The sequence below is a fragment of the Podarcis melisellensis genome, assembly GCF_964234715.1.
Source record: "Podarcis melisellensis genome assembly, chromosome: 9".
Taxonomy (NCBI): domain Eukaryota; kingdom Metazoa; phylum Chordata; class Lepidosauria; order Squamata; family Lacertidae; genus Podarcis; species Podarcis melisellensis.
Genome location: NC_138541.1, coordinates 43139983 through 43145982, shown reverse-complemented (window position 1 = coordinate 43145982; position 6000 = coordinate 43139983).

Here is a 6000-nt window from a genome sequence, read left to right as displayed (position 1 = left end):
TACAGCCTCAGAACCTGTCTTGTGGCACTGGAAGTCAGGTTCTGAGGTCTTGCAACCCACAACAAATATTGTCTGGTTGCTCGGGCCCGTAATCCCCCCTATTGTTGGCTCCCCTGCCCAGTTTGAACGTTGAACTTTCTGATTGCTCTACCACTGAGCTGTGGTCCTTCCTTCTGGTTTAGAAAGGGTTCTTCACCACTGCAATAACTTAGGGCACAGTTATGCACATTGCTATTCAAAACTAAGTCCCGTTCAGCTAACTGGAGCTTACTCCCATGAAAGTGGATATAGGACAGGAGCTATAGTACCGTATTTCTTACAGCCAAATGCTTTGGAATTAGTTTTGACATGAGATGGTTTCAGTGCAAGCAATTATCTGGAAAGGAAATAAGAAAATAGTCCTTGTAGATGTGAACAAATAATTTTGGGGGAGTTGGGGGAACATCTCTAGCATACCACTGTACATTTTGAAAGTAATAACTAAAATTGATATCTTTATTTGTGGGCTTCTAACCTTCAGAGGCTGCACAAACACCCTATATTCACCTCAAAAATAAATAAATGAGCAGGTTTCTGAGACTATTTTCTTTGAGCACTCTCAAAACCTCATGGGCTTTCCCAAGTTCTCAGGGGGGAAAGTGGTTGCAATTCCATGTGTCTCATGTGCCTGTTGAGATCAATGTCTCCATCCACATCTATTTGAACATACATTTTTAAATCCACATAATGTCCAGAAATGGTGGTGGTGGTGGTAAACAGTGGATAACCCTGCAGCATTCATCCTACTCACCCCTAGCCAGAAACATATCTGATTTGTTGGGTGATAATACAAAGTGATACAGAATCATACAAGTAAGAGAAGATCGAATTAGAGCATGTTGACTGTTAGTCCTGAAGTTGAGACAATGAAATGGGTTTCATTTTAACCGGAGGCTGTCACCATAGGCTAATGAGGATGAAGCTTCTTGATGGAGACAGCCCTGGCGGATGGTCAAGGTTCCAACCTGAGCTTTGTCCACCCACCTACTAAAGCTTCTTCCACCTCTCTTGCCTCCAACTCCACTTTGCATGTTCCTAGCAAATGTGCTTTGCAAGACAAATACCTACTTGATGGTAGCACTGAAGTTTGTGTTTACCTAGCTCATAATACCAAGTTGGCCAGCTGAGCATGCTTACCTGATACATGTATTGAGGACTATCAGCCATGCATGCTGCAGGACATTATTCCAAGCTTGTGTGATTTTAAACTAAAAGTAGTCTGTACAACAATCTGCATGGGGCTCCCTTCCTGCTCTGCATCTTCATCTGGTCTGTTCCTGGTCTCGATCCATGTGCTAGTAGAAGTAACTGCTCACAAAATGGTGACATCCACTTTCCCAACTCACAGAATGGTGGCACCTGCTATGTTCAGCGCATGGGTAGTGCAAGTGAACAACAAACCCCCCAGGAGTAATGCAGGTATGACCTACACTCAGTCAGCTTCTGCCAACACTACAAATCCAGGAGACGCCTTGGTGACAAAAACACAAACTTTCTCTAAATGCTTACTGAGAGAGCTTGAAATGAATGAGCCAAGAATGGTAGATCATCTGTCATTTGCTGCAACACTTCAGCCACTCCTAAGTACTGTATTATTTTCTGCTTTATCTAATAAATGTAGCATTTACATAGCAGGATGCAAATGATAGGATTGCAAGCTAAATTCACAGAAAATGAGTGGCATCACATCTTTTTGTTTTAGGCATTCTTTGCCCAAACCAGTACCTGTGAATCCCTGCCAGAGAAAGCATGGCAGATGACCGAAAGGATATCTGAAATTGGGTTGGGTTAACCATAATGCATTTCTGTATTTGAAAGTACTTAATAAGCCTATCTCCAAAGGAAAACAAATGTAGCTGTTTGCTTATCGAGCTATATCTATCATCTATCTATCATCTAATCTATCTATCATCTATCTATCTATCTATCTATCTATCTATCTATCTATCTATCTGGGACGCGGGTGGTACTGTGGGTTAAACCACAGAGTCTAGGACTGCCGATAAGAAGGTCAGTGGTTCAAATCCCCATGACGGGGTGAGCTCCCGTTGCTTGGTCCCTGCTCCTGCCAACCTAGCAGTTCGAAAGCACAAAGTGCAAGTAGATAAATAGGTACCGCTATGGCGGGAAGGTAAACGGCATTTCCGTGCCCTGCTCTGGTTTGCCAGAAGTGGCTTAGTCATGCTGGCCGCATGACCCGGAAGCTGTACGCCGGCTCCTTCGGCCAATAAAGCAAGATGAGCGCCGCAACCCCAGAGTCGGCCACGACTGGACCTAATGGTCAGGGTTCCCTCTATCTATCATCTATCTATCTATCTATCTATCTATCTATCTATCTATCTATCTATCTATCATCTATCTATCTATCTATCTATCTATCTATCTATCTATCTATCTATCATCTATCTATCTATCATCTATCTATCTATCTATCTATCTATCTATCTATCTATCTATCTATCATCTATCTATCTATCTATCATCTATCTATCTATCTATCTATCTATCTATCTATCATCTATCTATCTATCATCTATCTATCATCATCATCTATCATCTATCATCTATCTATCATCTATCTATCTATCTATCTATCTATCTATCTATCTATCTATCTATCATCTATCTATCTATCTATCTATCTATCTATCTATCTATCTATCTATCTATCATCTATCTATCTAGTGTTCTCTCTTTCTCAAATTGTGCCAAGAGTTAATTTGTTACATCAAATAGTCACACACGGTCACATTCATAAACACAGCAGGGAATGTTTTACAGCAACAATGAAGCCCTGATGGAAGGTCTTGTTGTCATATTGAGAGGGATCTTTCCCCAGGAATTACAAATCATTTAAAAAGTCATTGCTGTACATAGTGACTATACATAATTCTCACTAATCCACTTTATGAAACATGGTTTGAAAATCTTGTGTTGCTAACCGAAGGTGGCTTTGGGCTGTCAAAAACTCTTTTGTATTCTGAGATGTCTAGATGTTGATTCGCTATTAAATAAATTGTCATCAGGAAGACAATCTTTTCAGTTATTCTCCCAGCATGAATCTTTTATGAACTTCAAATCCCCCAGGGATAGATCTAAAGCAGACAAGGTCCTGATCTGACCACCAAAGACGGTTTAGTGCTGTCTTGTTACAGTGCTGGCAATATCCAGTCTTGATGACTGACAGAAGTTGTTCCAGTTGGGGAGATTCAGATAAGCCACCTGAGTTCTTTAATTTTACAATGATTGACAGTCAAACTTCTTATTGCTAAATATATATATTTTTTTACAAACCTACATTCTACAAACAACATCTCCAGCTCTATTGAAACTGTGGCAGATGGTGCATAAATGCATTGGGAAATGCAAAACTGGTGATCATACCTTTACTTCATTCACAGTTAATGAGATGTTTGAGATAATAGGAGCCCCTTAATCTAAGAAAATAGGTTGTTCCATTTTATTTATTTCTGTAACATAGTCCTGGCATATACCTAACCAGCAGTGGGAACAACTACTAAATGGAAAATCCAGTTGTATTTGCTGGAAGCATGCCATGTGAATAGGAATGGCAACGTGGTTAGGGTGACACTGGTGTAGGAGGTAAATCTAGCTGTAATCCTCTACTCACTTACTTTGGAGTAAGCATAACTGAACTCAATGGAAGTTAGTTCTCAGTAAATAGTATACAACTAAACTGTACACCCCCCATACACCCCAATCAGATGTTACCAAAGAGTCAAGGAACAGCCATGGTGCAATACCCTATATGTATGCTGGTAATAGTAGAAAAAAGGGATGCCAGTGGTGCTGTGGTTTAAACCATTGAGCCTCTTGGGCTTTCTGATCAGAAGGGTGGTGGTTCAAATCCCTGTGACGGGGTTAGCTCCCATTGCTCTGTCCCAGCTGCTGCTAACCTAGCAGTTCAAAAGCATGTCAGTACAAGTTAATGAATAGTACCACTGCGGCGGGAAGGTAAATGGCGTTTCTGTGTGCTCTGGTTATAACTTTTTTTCCTTTGGACAAATTTGGATGAAATCTGTATACAGTGGTACCTCAGGTTACAGACACTTCAGGTTACAGACTCCACTAACCCAGAAATAGTACCTCGGCTTAAGAACTTTACCTCAGGAGGAGAACAGAAATCGTTCAGCGGTGCAGCAGCAGCAGCAGGAGGCCCCATTAGCTAAAGTGGTACCTCAGGTTAAGAACAGTTTCAGGTTAAGAACAGACCTCCAGAATGAATTAAGTTATTAACCCAAGGTACCTCTGTAATATAATGACCTCTATAATTTGGCAAACTTCAACCACTCTATGAAGTGGTTAAATACTTCCCAATTATAGGCAAATAAGTCCAGGGCCTTTTGTGTTTTTTCCTTTTTAAAAAAGGAAAAAGCCACCCATAACATTTTTTTATTTTTGGCCAGAATTGGGAAAGGAAAAATCTTGCAAATTTTAGGTTTCGTCCACCATCCCATTCTGGAGTTATGGTAAATTTAGAGTAATTTATTTTGCTTTCAGCAAATGCTTGACCATAGCATTAGTGTGATGCCCACATCATCAAGGTGCCCAAAAGGTGCCACCTCCTAGAAATAGCACTTCAATTCTGAGAATCCAGTCCAAGGTATCCTGCTTTGCCTTGTGAGTCATCCCAATCCAATGCACATCCCTTGAGATATGCTTTTAAACAGTTAACATTTCTTGCAAATTTATTGTTTCTACTGTTTGAGAGATTTAAAGCAGTTCAAGAAAATCCAGTTGGCACAAGTTGCTTTAGCCTTGCGGGTGAAAACACCCTTATATTCCAAAGTCAAATAAACATAAAAAGGTATGAGAAAGCAACCAGACTTACCTACAGTTCAGCATAAAATGGCAAATGTGGGGACCCAGCATGACAGTTTAGAGATGTCCTATTAGCTTTGCATGTGTCTTTGCTGTCTCATAATGAATGGCTAAATCCTGACATTCAATATAGAGACTCAATACACCCATTTTATTAGATATTATTTCCTATCTGGAAAGGGTTTGGGGGGAGGGGGGAGGGGAGGTTTGCCAGGGAGGGGCTATCAGCATTATCGCCACATGACCTACAGTAAGAGAAGATATACAGATTAGTTTTTCCAAAAGAACACCTGCTTCCTTGCTAGCACCACAGTAAAGTTCAGTTGTCCTCCTTTGTATGACATCTCTTTTTTCAGAGACATTTGCATTGTATGCATTCTTGTAATAATAACATTAAGGTGAGGCCAGATCACATTTCCTATCCATACTCAAAAGAGCACATTAGTGAACAGGTGCACTATGGATGCAAACAATATGAATTCATAGAGAATTGGCTGTCTTATTTAATCATTTATGGGAGAATCTAGTTACTGTTTGGAATGACCTTCTTTTGTGCTGGCACCAGTAAACTCGTTGTGCCTTTCATATAGCTCTTTTCCATCACTTTGCCCATTTTTTTCCTTCTGGAAGTTCCTTTCCTGGACAAAACACAAATTATACTTGCCTACATACCTAGAATGTGATTTTGTCAAAGTAAAGCCCCTTTACATTTTTAATTTTTTTGGCAGAGTGGGATTAGTTGATTCACTTACACATCAAGGTACAAGAGAACTGAAGTACTGAACAAGATGTGCTATCGCCGTCATTGTGTCAATATTCCAGAAAAATGGCACAGGGATCACTTTTTAAAATCATCTGATAGTCCTGTTTCTAAAGAACGGGGGGGGGGGGTGTTATCTGTGGACCACATGGAAATATAGTTAATGATACAGCTAAATGAGTAAAATGTTAAAATATCATAAGCAGGTAATCTTCAGAGGATTGTGTTTTGGAATTAAAAAATAGTTCACTGCTTGATACGGACTGTGGAGAATCTTCTTGATATTTCCATTTGATGATTTAACATCCAGCATTAATTTTATATAGGTAAAAAAAAAATTCTGTAAGGAATGGTTGTAC